The 17,060-nt window shown below is 48.1% G+C and overlaps 1 protein-coding gene across 1 annotated transcript in view; it reads left to right on the forward strand.

Annotated features, from left to right (window-relative positions):
- The window catches only part of SH3RF2 (SH3 domain containing ring finger 2), a 120,762-nt gene extending 104,427 nt beyond the window's left edge, over window positions 1-16,335 (forward strand). The window contains exon 11 of the mRNA XM_066272881.1: window positions 12,058-16,335. The gene's annotated coding sequence lies outside the window, so the exon portion shown is untranslated. The remainder of the gene's footprint in view (window positions 1-12,057) is intronic.
- Window positions 16,336-17,060: the final 725 nt, after the last annotated feature.

Genomic DNA, 17,060 nt, shown 5'->3' on the forward strand with positions numbered 1-17,060 from the left:
GGCATCCCAGAGAGCCACAGCAGTGCTGTGAGACAAGCCATTCATTCTTGTTAAACTTCGCCGTTGTGGTTTAGCATTTACTGCGTGCCCGTCACTGCGGGCACTTCAACGCATACATGCCATTTGCTGCCGAGGCGGGGTGCCAGTATCAAAGGGCAGCTCTGATTAGAACTTTTCCCTTCTTGAAGAATTCCCAGTTCTTCAAGATCCAGGGATAAAAACATAGATGTTTTACCCACTCACACACTTGAGAAAGTGAATCGTTCACAGACTTTTTCAGGCCTTTAATCAGACAAAAACAAAACCGTAATCCTTCCAAGGAGTAGTGCGTATGTGTCTGACCTCTGTCTGGCCCGTGTCCACTCCACCAAATCCACCTGCCCAACTCCGTGCCCCACTGAGCTGGATAATCCACTTGGAGAAATGGGAAAGAGTCCCAAGAGCAGGGAAACACGGTATGATTTGTCAAAATACAAGCTCCTCGGCCTCATCTCTCCCCGAAAAAGGCACCCTTGATAAGCTTAGGAATCTACTCTGCACCCAGGGTGGCAGGCATAGCATGACCAGCCAACTTGGTAACAATGGAGCCAGTTAATTTTTAACTATTGGGTCTGATAAGCAGGTTGTTTGGGCATCATAGAGACGCAGTCCATGCCTTCCAAATGCAACAGACCATTCTTCCCACTGTGCACTCTCTCTGAGAACTGTAAACAACTCCAAGGCTGGCCACGCCCACTCCCTCCAACCTCTTCACCCACGTCCAGAGTCAAACCAAATCCCGTGTCTGGGGAGTCTTGGATTTGAAAGGACAAGAGGGTGTTACTTTCAAGCAAACTCTAACTCAGTGGTGCCTCCAATCATTTATCCCACCGCCCTGTTTCAGACATTGCCTGTGTGCCAGGCACCCCACAGACGTCCACTTTCACCTTCTAAATTATAGAGCCGAGGAAACTGAGGCCTGAAGAGTAACCACAGATAGTGGCAGAGTGAATTTGATGGCTGCCCACATCCTCAAGTTCAAGCTATCACACTTCAAAGCCCAGTTTAGAGACTACGCTGCATGAACCGAGGATGCGGACTTCAGACTGTGGGGAGGGCGCATACATAGTGCTGTGGATACTAACGGAGACTCCGCCCCACACAGACTGGATTCAGGGCCTCCTTTACCACCTACCGGCCCTGTGATGTCCAGCAAGTTACTTAACCTCTCTGAGCCTTTCTTTCTTAAATAGAAAAGATAAATAGTGCCAACCTCATTGAGCTAGTGTGAGGATTAATATCTGAGATGATATTATAACTGAGATGATTTAAACTATGCTGGCATAAACACAGGTGTTAGACTTGACCATTTTTAAGGAAGTACGCCATTGAAATTCCAAGTGAGAAAATCGAAAATAAGGGCATGCCCAGAGCTATGGGGTTAAAAGGAGACCAACATAGCCAATGCATGGAGGGAGGTCATAGTACAATCTAAGCCACGTCCTGGAGGACAAGTAAGTCAGGTAGAGAAACCACCTAGGAGGAAGGGCGTCCTGAGCAGCAGAGGAAGCGTTTGGCAATTGGATTTAAATGGAGCAATCCAGACAAGTTCTCTCATACGTAGAGGAAGCCACTCCTTCAAGGAACGTTCCAGGAATCCCAAGAACTCTAGCACCTCACATCCGAGCCCACATACCCCATCCTGGGAGAGCCCTATCCCACCAGATGAGACGCGGAGTCCCCAGGGGGGTGCCCCTTAGCCCTGTGATCAGACCTGGCACCTCAGTGCTAGGAAAACTGCCAAAGGGGGCTGTAATGGGGGGAGGGGCAGAGGGGGACACCTGAGAGGTGCAGGAGGGCACAGCCGGCCGCGGGCAGACTCTGAGGTCCACTGAGGAAATGGATTTCTTCATAAGCACATCCAGACCCTCCCGTAGGGCTTGTCTCTGTCCCTCCCCGTGTGGGACCAGCTGCCCCGCCCCTCCCCTTCCCCACCCACAGACAGGGCTTTTGGAGCCAGAGCCAGGAGAGTTTAAAGCAGTGTCCTACCTGTGACTCGGTGAGACGCAGCGCACAATACGTGGCTGCTGGCTTCCGACTTCTCTTGAACATTCGGGTCTGTTCACACTGGGCCTGTGGTCCTGAGCAGCAGCAATCCAGGGCAACTGGGTCAGGGTCAAGGCTGCTTCAGTGAGACACAAGCCAGGGCCTCGCTCAGTCACATGCCCGGCACCTGAATGGGCTATGTTCCCCTAGAGACCGTGTGCTGGGCTTCATCTTAGAGTCATCATAAACCCCTTGAAAGTAGAGCTGGCTCCTTGGAGACCAGCGGACTCAGGGTAGGCAGGTCTCAGGGGCGTGGGGAGCCTCACCTGGGCCCTTGACCATGTCGTTCAATAGTTTTCAGGTGGGAACCGGGCATCTGTGTTTTCAACAAGCTCCCCAAGTGATTCTTATGCGCCACAAGTATGAGAGTTGAATCTGCTCTTCTCGTATTTTATAGCAGAGCTGACAGTCAGCAGGAGTATGGCCACACTGGCTATTAATATATGAAATAGGCCTGTACTGATAGGTAAATACTGGCTGCTCTGAGCTCCCCAAGACCTCTCCCCACCCCTGCACCCTGGGCCCTCCCCCTAGCCCTCCCCATCACTCTGTGATCCAGCAGCTAAAGGGTTAGGGCCAGGTGCAGCTGAGACCTCGGGCAAGAGAGCCCTTCTTCATTCTGATTGGCTAGTGCCTACCCCATACGGTTAAATATCTTGACTGCTACCTTGTTATACAGAATAAGGCACACAGAGTGACTCAGAGGCCAAGAACACTGCTGTCAAGCCCAGCAGTCTCCCCACTGTCCCAACTTGACAGTCACCCTCATCAGGCCCTTGTCTTAGGGAAGGAGCTGACCTGGAGGGTGGACAATCCCCTGCTCGCCAGTCCGCCTCTCCCAGCCCACACTGTCACAGCCAGGAGCAGTGTCCTGCAGCTGCCCAGTGCCGCTGGCTTTGGCTTGGCAGCAGGTGTATGGGGGTCGTTTGCCTCTGTCCACATGGGCCAGTGCCTCAGCCTCCAGCGTTCCTTCCTGGGAGGAGAGCAGCGGAGGCAGACAAGATGGCCAAGTCCTACCGAGTCTCTCCGGGAGGGAACAGCGCTTAGCAAGCTGGGCTCCCCCGGGGCCGGCAGCCACCACGCTGCCGCTTCTCCTGGTAGCTCTGGAGGGAAGACCCCATTCTCCCTCTGGCTAAGAGAAGGGAGTGGCTGCGCTTCCAGCAAACTCTCAGGTGACCATGAAGGACAGCCACTTAGGGAATGTGTTTGGCAGGCAGAACCAAACCAAGGGAAGTCATTCCAAAGATCCTTGCAGCAGTTTGGAGTCCTTGAGAATCAATCTCACCAGGATGTTGTGCTTGAAATAGAGCAATGTTAAATGATCCGTCCATCTGGTTGCCAGGTCATAGTATTGTGTCCTAGACCAGAACAGAAACAAAATGTTCCCAGGAAACCCTTCTGCCTACTGGCTTACACTTGGACAAGTAGAATGCAACAGAGGTGGGATTAAAGGTGACAGGGGTAAGGGGCATGGAGGAGCATTACAGATCCATCCATCCATCCACCCACCCATCCATTCATTCCACAGCCATTGTCCACTACCCACGCTGGACCAGGCTCTGTGAGCAGCAATGGGGATACAGTGCTTTACAGGATAGGTGAACTACATATGGCCCTCAGAGTGTAGTTTCTTGTTAAATTTTTTTTGGATTTGGGGATCCTTTCTGCTTTCCTCCTTTTTTAAATTATACACACACACACACACATACACACACATATAATTGTAGAGGATCATAAAACCATACACCTACCCCCTAGCTTTAAAAAAAGAAAAAGGATAGTTATCAAAACCATTGAAACCTGCTGGGTACTTCTCACCCTTTCTTCCCCTCCTCCTACGTGTCCCCCAACCACTGTCCCAAACTCCACACTTACCATCCGCTTGTACGTTTCCCGCACGTGTACCATATGGATTGTCAGTGTAGCTCATAGTGGGGCTCAGTGAACACTAGTCAGAACGAATACTGCAACCTAAGGCCTCAGCTCCCCCGCCTGACTCTCCCAACTCCCACCTGGCTTCCATCACTGGCAGTCTGAGCATTTGAGTTGCCTAGAGTTGAGATTTTGATACAACAGCATGTCTGGTTTTGAGAAGTTCTAGTTTAGAAGGATTTTTAGTAGAGTTCTTCCAAGTACAGCTGTTTTGGAAGATCTTGCTGCTCCTGAATAGAGAAAACGATGGCTGTGCCCAGATTGTCTGAGCACAGAGCTCGCAGGCAGTGCCCCTCTGGGCCTTGCCTGGCACCTCTGGGCAGTGGTCTGCAGAAAGCAGAAGCAACTCCTCAGAATCTGAGACTAAAACAGATCTTGTGGCAGCGGCTGCTCCTGCTCCTGACAAATCTTCCTAAGAACCTAGTGAAATATGCAAGAAAAACATCTTTCTGTCCCCAGACTACAGGTCAAAACACTGAGACTCAGAATGTTTCAATGCCTTGCTCAAGGTCACATAAGTAGTTTGAGATGGGAGACTTAAAAAAAAAAAGAATCTCTAACCCTTCATTCAGCAATAATTGCCACCATTGACTGAGCACCTACTATGTGCCTACATGCATTATGTCATCAAATCCTATCCAACCAGGGAGGGGAGGTCCTGCTGATATCCCATTGTAGAATTAGCATGAAGGCTCGGAGGTTAAGTGACCTGTCCTAGGCAACAAAGACTAAACCCAGGTCTCTAAGTTTAAACTTTAATCTTATCTCACCATGTCCCTTTTCTTCCATGACAACTATAAATGCATAACACGGTTGAGTTTGGAGAGGATATAGACAAATGGTCACGTAATGCTGAGGTCACAGGCATGGAGATGCAGACGGGGTGAGGGGGTCAGAGGGTCAAGCCCTCCAGAAAAACTGCAAGGGTCTTGTCATCCCAGAAGCAGACGTGGGAAGGAAGGGAACAGAGTGTTCTGTACAGAGAAATCCCAAACACACGTCTGCCCCTGCTGCAAAGGCAGCCAGACGCAGCCAAGCCGATGGTCAAAGAGCCCAAGCTGACAACGCGGTTCTGGATCACTGACGTCAAAACATGGTGATCATTTTGCATTCCCTCAGTCCCTCCCTCTTGGTGAGTTCATCTCTGGTTTTGCCTGTCCTTGCTCTCAATGAGACACAGAGCAGAAGGGGATGCGATCTCCAAAATGACCCCCACTGTCATCTTCTCTGTGGGAACAAGAGGGCTCAAGAGCTGACATTTTCCAGTGTCCCCTGCTGGTACTTATCCAAAGTTCAAAGGCAATTGCTTTTGTGGGGGTAAATACATACCCAGGGATGCAAGCTAATTATGCAAATAGGGTCACTGCTGGATGGGCAAGAGCTGCAGTCTGGTAAGGATGAAAAGGATGCCAGCCGAGACCCAGGGAAAATGGCAAAGGCATTTGCCAAGGCCATTCTGTGTCCTCGCTGATGCTGTTAGGCTGAGTGCTAGAGTGACTGGCTGCCTCTGTGAAGCCGTTCGCAATGTCAGTCTGACTGCTGTGGAGTCTGTGTCCTGGAGGCCAGAGCCACCCTAATGTCCTTGCCATGAAAACAAAGATTCCTTGGACCACCCAAGAGGACAGTGAGAGCTCTTTTCTTTCGGGAGACCCTCACAAATAAGCAAAAGCAAGCTCGAATCAAAATGCAAGCAGGCAGGGAAAATGCCTGGAGGACCAAAGAGGAATTCAAATAAATATCACCTTCAGAGGGCTATATCCTGATCCCCACCCCCCCCCAGCCCCAGTTCCTCGGGGAAAGATGTTTTGCATGTCTGTCAAGGAGACCTAGAGAGCCACATCGCATGAATAGGACACATCAGTCACAGCTCAGGAGAGATAGCACCAGCTTCCATGACAAGAAACAGAGCCGTCGGGAGGGAGGGGGATACCGTTTGGAAGGGAAGGCTAATTTTAGATATCAGAACCACATTTCCAAACACTCCATTTGCACATTCTGTTTATGAGCTGAATTCTTTTTTAAGCTTAAGTTGTTTGGAGATGTTGGCCCATTTGAGAGCTTAGGCCTTCATCATGGAGACCTGTGAGAGAGGACTGGATTGTAAAGCATTAGTCACCAAGGATGAGGGTGGGTAGTTATACTAGGAGAGGGTAGGAAAGTTCTCAACCCACTGGAACTTGACAAGAGATGGAGAAGCACTAGGAGATGATAGCTAGGATAGTTGAGTGTTTGGAACCAAATCATTTGGGGTTTTGTCCCAGCTTTGTCACTAGTAATGTTTCCCTTGGCAAATGACTAAAGAAACTTGGAACAGTTACAACACCTCCCTAGACTTGTTTTCTGTAAAATGGGGACCAGAATCTCCGCCTCCGAGGGTTCTCGGCGGGTAAACTGAGATCATGAATGTACAGCTCTGATCATGGTCCTAAGTACAGGGAAGTGTCCAGTGATGGGCGGCTGTTCCCAGGAAACGGGCACTGAGGCACAATTCAAACCCAAAGGGCCACAGAGAGCGAGGCTCCATCGTGAGGCAGAAGTGAGAAAGGGGAGCGACAAGGAGGTTTGGGCTGTCAGGAGGACTTCAGTGAGAAGAAATGGGTTCTGAGAGATGGTAGATAACATGGAGAAATGTTACGTGGAGAGAAAAGCACCTGGGTTCTGGAACCACATGTGTCTGAGTTCAAATCCTGGCCCCGCCGCTTCTCAGCTGTGTGACCTTGGACCAAGTTAACTAACCTCTCTGAGACTGGCTTCCTCATCTGAGGAGTGGAAATAATAATGGGCACTTTGTAGGGGTGTTGGGAAGAGCAAGGGAGACAGGTAGACCCAGGAGCAGTAGGGACCTAGAAGCGGTAGCCGTTGGAGGAGGAGTTGGCAGGCGCAGCAGAGGCTTGAAAGCCAGTGAGCAAGAGAAATGCTAGCAGTGAGAACAGAATCTTATTAGCTGTCATTCATCAGACATGTAATAAGTGCCACGTACTGAGGTAACCCTGTAGAGGGGCAGTTACAGTGAGTCAGGTGTCTGAATTCTTCCCTGTATCACCACAGGCAAGTCATTTAACCTCCCCAATCTTTTAGTTCCCTCCCTGTAAACTGCAGGGACTGTTTTCCTTGAGTGCTTAGGTGGGGATCAAACGAGATAGTCGCATGAAGCCATCACATAGTGCCTGGCACATAGGAAATTCTCTGTAAGGTTAGTTATCATATTGCGTTTTATCCTTGGAGCCTCACAACCACCCCATGAGGCAGGTGTTATTGTCCCCTATTTATAGACCAAGCAGCCGAGGCTCCGAGGAGCAATTGCTCGTCTAAGGTCACAGTGAGGAGGCAGCAGGACCAGCCCCTGAAATTGCAGCTTCCTCACGCTCCGTGCCTTTCATATACGCTGGTGAATGGCACCAGGGTTGAGGCGATATGACAATTATTTCTAAATGCATCTTCCGCCATAACCCTCAGCTGTCTTTTCTCTTCTGCTTGTCCCCACCATGACCTCACCTCCTCCTCTGTCACCGAGGTAGTGTTTGTTGTCTGAGACCCCTGGAAGCAGCCCCTCTTGGGGGGACTTGCAGCTTCACAAGGTTGACAGGGTTTACAAAATGTCCATTCTGATGTGCAAAGAGGTCTGATACAAACAGGCTTCCAGCTGGCTGGCAATCTCAATAACAACCCCTCCTCCTTGGTGCCAATTAATAGAAATTAAATGTCCCTGGCACACTTTGTAATTCAGAAAATGCATGCGCTGATTAGTTAGACCCCTGCTGGACATGCCATTATGGCCAAGGGGCTCCAGGCCAATGTCCTACCTCTCCCGCCATCACCACGTCACGTTGCAGAGTGTTTTCTTCCTGGGGAGAAATCAATGTCACCTCATTCATTTTCATTACACAAATATTGATTGAACATCTACTGAGTGCCAGATTTTGTTCCAAACAGTTGAGGTCCCTGCCTTTGTGGGTGGGGGTAAATGGTAGACAGTTTAACACAGAATCATCTCTGTGTGACATTATCGTAAAGGACACAAGGTGATGGGACAGAAAAAGGGTGAGGGGTAGGAGCTACATTAGGTAGGGTGGCCAGGAAAGGTTTCTCTAAGGAGGTGACATTTGTACTGAGATTTGAAAACTAAGAAGGAACCAGACACACAGTTTGGCAAGGTGAATGGGAACAAGCCCATGTCGGGGAAATTCATTCACTAATCAAAAAACATTTTTGATCATACAATAAATACGTGTGGAATGAGTAAGTGGAGGACAGCCGAATCTAGTTTTTCCTGCAGGGAAGCGCCTTCGTAAGAAGGATGGACTTGTGTGTGATGTCACAAGCATTTCTCTCCAACCTCGTTCCCCATCTCTAAAACAAGGGGACTGGCTCAGGCACTGGCATTCCGGGGCTGCAGGATCTTAAGAATTCCCCTTCTTCCAAAAATATTGGGTCTCGTGGCGCTTTAAAGCAATGACTCCATAGCTGGCGAAAAGCACTCGCTTTTTAAAGCAAAATTGTTGTTTGGAATTGTGTAGCCGTGATATGAAATGTCATCTCTTTTGTTATTATTGGGGTATATAGTGCTCACAAAAATTGGGGGATATGCCCTGGCCGGTTGGTTCAGCGGTAGAGCATCGGCCTAGCGTGCAGAGGACCCGGGTTCGATTCCCGGCCAGGGCACACAGGAGAAGCGCCCATTTGCTTCTCCATCCCTCCGCCGCGCTTTCCTCTCTGTCTCTCTCTTCCCCTCCCGCAGCTAAGGCTCCATTGGAGCAAAGATGGCCCAGGCACTGGGGATGGCTCTGTGGCCTCTGCCCCAGGCGCTAGAGTGACTCTGGTCACAACATGGCGACACCCAGGATGGGCAGAGCATCGCCCCCTGGTGGGCAGAGCGTCGCCCCATGGTGGGCGTGCCGGGTGGATCCCGGTCGGGCGCATGCGGGAGTCTGTCTGACTGTCTCTCCCTGTTTCCAGCTTCAGAAAAATGAAAAAAATAAAAATAATAAAAAAATTGGGGGATATTTCAAAATGAATATGAAGCTATAAAATATCCCCTAATTTTTGTGAGCAGTATAGTTACTGAATTTCCACGCTCACTTATTCATTTGAACATATTTATTATTAGCTGCTAATTGTGAGTCTCTCTCCCCATCCCACCCTTTCTCCTCCTCCTCTTCTTCCTCCTTTTTCTCTTCTTCCTCCTCATCCTCATCTTCCTCTTCCTTCTTTCCCCACCCTCCTCCCTCTCTTCTCCCCACCTTTCTCTGGCCCAGCAGTTAAGATCCCAGGCTATGGAATTGGATGGAACACCTCGGTTGTAAAATATTTTAAATGACTCCCTGTGTGACTTTAGGCAAGTCACTTCACCTCTCTGAATCTCAATTCTCTCACCTATAAAATGAGATTAAAAAGTAAAGGTCATCTCATAACAATCACATAAAATAAATACTGAGCTATCATTACCTTCATTTTGTAGGTTAGGGTGTAAGATTTTAAGACCTCAAATCAGGAAATTGAGACTTAGGTTTTTTAAGACAACAGTCAACTCTAGTAATGTGTGAGACAATGAGCCAGGTGAATGATCTGAAGTCACCTGGAAGGTTTCCCACTGAGGCAATCAAAAAGCAGAATCACAATAAATAGCCTTCAAGACATCTCTTAATTTGTAATAATACTTGTGAGCCAACAATGATACACCCTGCTATGTGCCACCCACTGTCCTATGGGCTTTCCTTATGTTGACTGATTAAAAAATCTCACCACAACCATACAAAGTAAATAAATACTGTTGCTATCCCCATATTACAGAAAGGGAAACTAAAACCTGGAGCCGTTAAGTAAGCAATTTCCACAGGGCACCCAGCTGGGAATGAGAGTTTGGGAATGGAATCAGGCAATCTGACTCTGCCTGGACTCTGACTATGGCATTCACCACTGGCAACCTTGTTTAAGATGGGATGCAACCTTTCCTGCCAACATCAGTTTCCACTTCAGATAGACCCATCTTCCGAGTGCTCAGTAAGTCAAGAATTATTACCTGCCAAATCCTACCCCCCTGGGCTGCAGACAGAGCACTAACCAGGGCTGCCACCCAGCACTGCGCAATGCCAGCCGTAGGTCAGTTCACACCTCCTGCCATTGATGGGATTTTCAGGTGCCTATGAAAATGTCAGTCAGTCTTAGAGCTGAAGTTTTTTCTTCATCGTCTAGCACACAACCCAGAGGGTCAGAGCCATGTGTGGTCAGCAGGTATCTCCTTATGACTTCCCTGCCCCTTCACTCAGTCAGAAATGCTACATCATAGCGAGTATCATGTCGGTAAAAGAGTCAACAAATCGCCTGACCTGTGGTGGTGCAGTGGATAAAGCGTCGACCTGGAACGCTGAGGTTGCCGGTTCAAAACCCTGGGCTTGCCTGGTCAAGGCACATATGGGAGTCGATGCTTCCTGCTTCCCCCTTCTCTCTCTCTCTCTCCATCTCTCTCTTCTCTAAAATGAATAAATTTAAAAAAAATTAATAAAAATAAATTTTAAAAAAGTCAACAAATCCCCTCCACTCCCTTGGGATCCAGAAGCAGTAATCTCAAACCACCTGGCCTTCAGTCTCGGAAGGACAGGATCCCAGCTGCCTGTGCCAGGCTTGTTTGGCAGATCCGAGTGGCCATTTCTGGGTCCACGGCGATAGTAATGGGCTGACCCGTCTCCAAAGGCACATGCCCAACATCCGTGCCGGCACCAGCTTAGGCACAGGGAAGAGAAGCAGGTTATGTCTTACACAGGCGCCTTTCCTTTTACGGAGTAAAATCGCAAATAGGAGGAGGAAACTCCCTCCCGCGTTTGGTGGTGTACACTGAAGACATCACGGCTCCAAAACTGTGTGACTTCTCGGTATGGGGGATGCAGAAGGCATCCTAGTAGTCACAGACTTTGTGTTCATGCCTGCCTCTCCGCTGAATGCAAAGCAGCCACCTGGCGCCTCTGCCAGCCTCACTTGCTGTTGTGCTGAGTGGGGCTCGTCAGCCCATGAGTCAGTGCCAGGTGGCATGTGCCGGCTGTGGGAGCTCAGAGAAGCTCAGTTCTGAGTCCCAGTGTAGCTGCCTGCTTAGAAGCTCAGGCTTCTTCAGTACACCCTGTTTCTGGAGACATGGATCACAGTGCTGCCTTTGGAGACCGGGGGGTTTGGGTAATAATCCCCAAGTTAGTGTTTCCCATAACTATGGCTGGCAAGGTCTGTCTGCCCCGCGCCACCCCTCCAACAACGAGGCCGTGATCGTCATTCAAGTTCTCCCAAAGGGAAAACTGGTCCTGTTGAGTCAGCAAGAGTGCTTGGTGAGAAAAGAAATCAGGCTTCAGATGAAAGAAATTGGGCAGAAAGTGGAAAACTCCCTCTCCTGTCTCATTTCCTGTTTTACTGGGTTTTCATGGGAACTCATATGCGGGCAAACGCTGAGGCTGGGTCTCCTAGCATGCAGGTCTTTCTAAATGCTATTGGACTAATTTCCCACCATCCTTTTAGCTTCCTTCTGTTCCCCTTCAGCATGGTCAGCTGGGAGTTGATTTGCACTCAGAAGGGCCAAGAGCCAAGCACTGGCAACGAAGTCACAGGGAGCAGCCACCTCCTGTGATGCCCGTTCAAACCCCATGCCATCCCGGGGACACGTGTGGCCCAAGGCATTGGCTGAATCTCCTTATGACCATTCTCAGTCTCAGGGAGAAAAAAAGGGGCTACGGGCTGGGCAGGGAGGGGAGGACAATAGTTACAGACGTGGGGGTGAGAGGGGTGCTGGGTGAGTTTGGTAATCCAAATAGACCATTTGAGGCACCAGAAAAATTCTCATGGCTTGTGGATTTTAAGTTTTTTATATTTAGAAGAATTTTTGACATACAAAAATGTTGCTAAAACAGCACAAAGAAGTCCTGTACAGTCTTTAGGTAGGTTTCCCAGATATGAATGTTTTACTATGTTTATATAGTACATATATAAGAATTTTAAAGAACTATAGTCTTCCCAGGATGCATTCACACAGAAGAGATTCTGAAATCTTTTTCCCCTTCGCAGACCCTGCCTTGGTCATCTTCCCGGGAGGAGCTGGCAACAACTGGGATACTGACGAGAACACATGATCTGATTGTATGGAAACTGCTCAATGCAGTTCGTGGACCATGTGAAATTGCTTGGACATCGGGGATGGTACAGAAATACCCATAGGCTGGCCTCCAAGACAGAAAAGACAGAGGGTAATAGGAGAAAGAACAAATCAGTCTCTACCCACAGTGTCAATGGGTGGTGAGCCAGGATAGAGAGAAGCAAGGAGTCATGTGCTGTTTCAGGTGACACCAGACTCCCATCCCTCCTGTCACTTCTTTCTGTTGTCAGAGCCAAATTTCATCTTGCCAATTTCTCACACTTCGGTGCCTAACTGACAAAGGAAAGACTGGACGTCCAATGCCTTTCATCTCCATGCCGGCCGGACACTCCAGCTCAGATTTAGAGCAGTGCAGCAGAGAGCACAGTGTTCTTCTCTTGGGAGCTCAAGCCAGAGGCCAATACTTCAGCGTGTGCCTGTCCTTACCCCCACCCCTGACTCCTGACCGAGCATCCTGCATCCCTCTGCCACATCCTCATTCTCTTCCATTCCGATTCCATTCTGCCTTTTCCCTCCGACACTTTCAGATCCAGAGGGTTTCTGTTAAAACATCCTGATCAAGGAAACAGGGACTTGGTACCTAAAGAATCTCGGATAAAAAGAAATCCCATGATGCAAGAGAGATGCCACATACTGCAATGCTTACAGAGAGGATATTTCAAGTCTAACAATATAAAAAGTGTGTTCTATTTTTGTTCAGAAATAAGTCATCTTAAAGGATAAGTCATTAAAAGATAGTCTGCCCCTGGTTTTGCCTAAGCAGGTGATGGTGCAGTGAATAGAGCATTGACTTGGGATGCTGAGGTACCAGGTGCAAAACCCTGAGGTCACCAGCTTATGCACAGCCTCACCAGCTTGACTGTGGGATCATCAACATGACCCCATGGTCACTAGCCTAAGCCCAAAAGGTCACTGGCTTGAGCAAGGGGTCACTGGCTCAGCTGGAGCCCCCTGGTCAAGGCACTTATGAGAACCAATCATTGAACAACTGAAGTGCTACAAATGTGAGTTGATGCTTCACATCTCTCTCCCTTCCTGTCAGTCTGTCTCCCTCTCTCGCGCACGCGCATGTGCACACATAATAAAAAAATTTTTTAAATAATCTACCCCTGGTTTTAAAAAATTGTAATTTTAGCCTGACCAGGTGGTAGCACAATGGATAGAGCATCGGTCTGGGATGCTGAGGACCCAGGTTCGAAACCTTCAGGTTACCAGCTTGAGCACGGACTCATCCAGCTTGAGCAAGGCTCACCAGCTTGAGTTTGGGATCATAGACATGACCTCATGGTCACTGGCTTTAGCCCAAGGGTGACTGGCTTGAAGCCCAACATCGCTGGCTTGAGTCCAAGGTCACTGGCTTGAGCAAGGGGTCACTTGCTCTGTTATAGTCCCCCAGTCAAGGCACATATGAGAAAGCAATCAATGAACAACTAAGGCGCCACAACAAAGAATTGATGCTTCTCATCTCTCTCCCTTTCTGTCCATCTGTCCCCCCCTCCCATCTCTCTCTTGTTTAAAAAAATTTTTTTATTTTAAATTATCTGTGCTAACACAGATAAATGCAATTCACAAATCCCCTGAGTCTTTTGAGTCATGTTGTCTTCTTCTCCCTTAAGACATCAGTAAGAGTTTCATTTTTAAAAGCACAGGCTGCCCTGATTTCCAAAGATGATGACAAGAAGGCAGCATCATTTGGATACGCTGGCTGTTTTAAAGTTCAGGGTCAGAATTTGGCCCTGAAGCATCCTCAGTCTTTCATTCCGTCCTGCTTGTAGGCAGGAGCAAACTGCAGCCAAACCGTGAGCGGAGTGAGGACTGTATTTGGTGGTTACAGAAATGGTTTCTTCTCCATGAAGCTGGCACCCATCTCTTCATGGGATGAGTAACGTGAACGTCTTAACCTCCTCATTCTCTCAGTTAACCTAGGGGAAGGTGATAATAAGCAATGAGAAGCCCCAGAGTGTTGGCTTTATCTGCCAGGTGGTAAGTGAGAAAGCAGGAGGTGTGATGAGACCACAGAAAGGATAATTCCTTGATGACATCTTCTTACACATGATCAACGATGGTGCTGCCAATCGTCGGTCATCCCTTTTCTCTGAACTACTGAGACTAGAATGTTAGTTCCATTTCCTCTGAGATGAATTCTGGTTTGGTCAGCTCCTCATCAGCCTCAGCAGCAATGAATGCAGGATGCTGCCTTCAGATTCTAGAATCTGCTTGTTACCACCATGAGGCCTGACAGCCCACCTATAAGGTTCAATGGTTTCATTTTCCAGGGTAAAGTCATAGAATGTCCGAGTTGGAAGGAATCATGCTTTTATTGCTTTTATAGGTGATGTATGGAAGGGGTAAGCCAGGGCAAGCTGCCCACACGAAAGCAAGTTCTAGAAACCGGGGGAGACAACATAACTTCTAATCCCCAGAAACCGTTAGATTGTGCTGACTACTCATGGCCTTGTTGTGTCCAAGGCCCTCTCGCTCAGTCTTCCTTCTTACATTGGCATCCCTCTCTCCGACTTACAGCAACCGCTAATTCATCTAGAGCCGCCACTCTTCATTTTCGGACTTGCTGGTTTCTGAGTCTCTGGGCACTTCCCAGGGTCTATGGTGGAAGGTTTCACGAAGAGTTAGCTTTTCCTTTGAACCTGCTTAACCAAGCAACCAAATATTTCTTGAAAACACAAAATGAATCCGATTTCTTCCCAGAAGCTTCAGAATTCTCCTAAAGTGTTCATCTCTGGACTGTCAGTTCCAGGATGTAGATTCCAAATAGTCAGGAGTCAAAAGATGGCGGAGGTGGGGGGGGGGGGGGAGGATGAATTAGAATGCTTGGAATGAGGTCCGCCCAGACCTTTGCCCCAGAAGAGTGTACTAACCATGAGGTCTGAGTTTCATCTTTGGGAACTGTTGCTTCTTATGACTCCATGTTGGGTCAGGGGGCAGAGGGTGTTGTTTGGAGGGGGGGGAGGAGAGGAAAGAGAAAAAAAATTCCCTCCTCCATGGAAATATGAGCAGAAAAGCCACAGACTCTCCCATGTCTCTGCTTTTTTGTTGTTGTTGTTTTTAAGTGCCATGTATTTAAATATAGTGTTTTTTAAGTACAGTATAGACCAAAAGAGATCTTTGTGAGGAAACACGTGTGTGAATAATGTTTGTAAAAAGTGTATAATATATTAGTCATCCTGGACGATTGTATAAATAAGCCCTAGATATATGAAATATATAAACATATATAAAATCATTGTATAGGGTAGTGGACACTTAAAGACTTTCAAACTTTTCATAGACTTGTTCTAAAAAAAAGTAGCGAGTTCAGGCCTGACAGCTTATTTCCTTAGACTACACCACTGAAGAGCCAAAAGGTCCAGTGGGGGTTTGTTTGCTTGTTTTCTCGTTTTCAACTTGTCCTTCATGTGGATCACTTGGCCACGTCTGCCGCCTGTGTGTTGTTTACTCACACGGAGTCGTCAGGGATCTGCTCCACACTCTGCATCTTGGAAAACCAAATGGGACTTTCTAGTGAGAAGGAAAACACAGAACACGCCTTCGCTGTTGGGTGACTGTCACGGCTGGGCCCATGACTGCTTGTCGTAAGTCGGAGGAAATGGGAAGTTCACTATCAGAGTTGTCTCTTGCTTAAACAGTCGGTGTTGGACATCTTTTCTCCTGGGAAGGAGTGTCATGCTTTGGGTAAGTCCCTTCTTTTGTGGCCCTGATGTGTTCTAGAGGAAACCAGAAGCCATGCCCTAAACCACCTGCTTCGGGACCGCTCTCCGCATGGGATTTCAAAGAACTATCTGTGTCGGAATTCTCTGTTTTATGTTGTGGATTCGGTGATGGGCTCAATGCTTTTAGAACCCAGAGCTGTGCTTGTTTGGGGCTCTGGCTCTAACGCAGTGTTAAGTTGGCTCCTCCCCACCCAGGCAGTCAGGAGGAGGAAAAGGGGGAAAGGCGTGGGGACTCCCTTGCTGGTCCACTCGTACCTACCTCTGCCATCAGCCGAGAGGAGTGGGCCAGAAACCAGTGTGCGAAGCACCACCAGCTCTCCACGCAGGGAGGGGTCGGTCATGTGCAAGAGGAGAGATGACCCAAGTCTCCTTTGCCAAAAACGCATGTTATTCCCCGCTGTAAGCTTGAAAAGCCCAATCTGTACTTTAGTGGGAAACAATAAAACATTTATTTTCACTTAACAGAGCTGTCCCTCAGGCCTGGTTTTTTCAGTAGCTGGAGAGGAGAGGACTTTGTCATAGATTAAACATCAGCTCTGAGCATTTAATTTTCCCAAAGGGCTTTGGTTCTTGGCAGCTGCTCTGGGCATCCAGAAGGGAGGGCTGAGACTAGAGCGATCCCTTTCTAGGAGGGGAATTGCTGAGTTTCTGTGGGCATGGCCGGGAGCAGGGATGAGTGACAACCACTTCCTCCAACCAGGCTGAGCCACATCCACAGAACTAACCCTGGTTTGTACAACCACTTAGGCCCAGGAAAGCCTCTTGGCCAGAAGTCTCCTCTGCTTGCTTAGTAGCACAGCCTCAAGAGCCTGACAGCCCATCACTTACCAGCTGTGTGGCCTTGGGTAAATCACTTAACCTCTCTGTGGCTCAGGTTTCTTATCTGAAAAACAAAACTATAATACCATCTACTCGAAGTTTGTTAAAGATTGAATATCTTAAAACATGCATAGTGCTTAAAACAATGCTTGGCATACACGAATAATAAAATTAGTGTTTTACCACCAAACATCCAATTTTTTTTTACTTTAAAAAAATATTTATTAAATATATTGGGGTGACATTGCTTAATAAAATTGTGTAGGCTTCAAGTGTGCAATTCTATACTACATCATCTGTATCACATTATTATTTACTTAGTATTCTTTCTTTAACTGACTCAGTTTTAATTTAAAATTTAATGAGAC

The sequence above is a fragment of the Saccopteryx bilineata genome, chromosome 4 (assembly GCF_036850765.1).
Source record: "Saccopteryx bilineata isolate mSacBil1 chromosome 4, mSacBil1_pri_phased_curated, whole genome shotgun sequence".
Taxonomy (NCBI): domain Eukaryota; kingdom Metazoa; phylum Chordata; class Mammalia; order Chiroptera; family Emballonuridae; genus Saccopteryx; species Saccopteryx bilineata.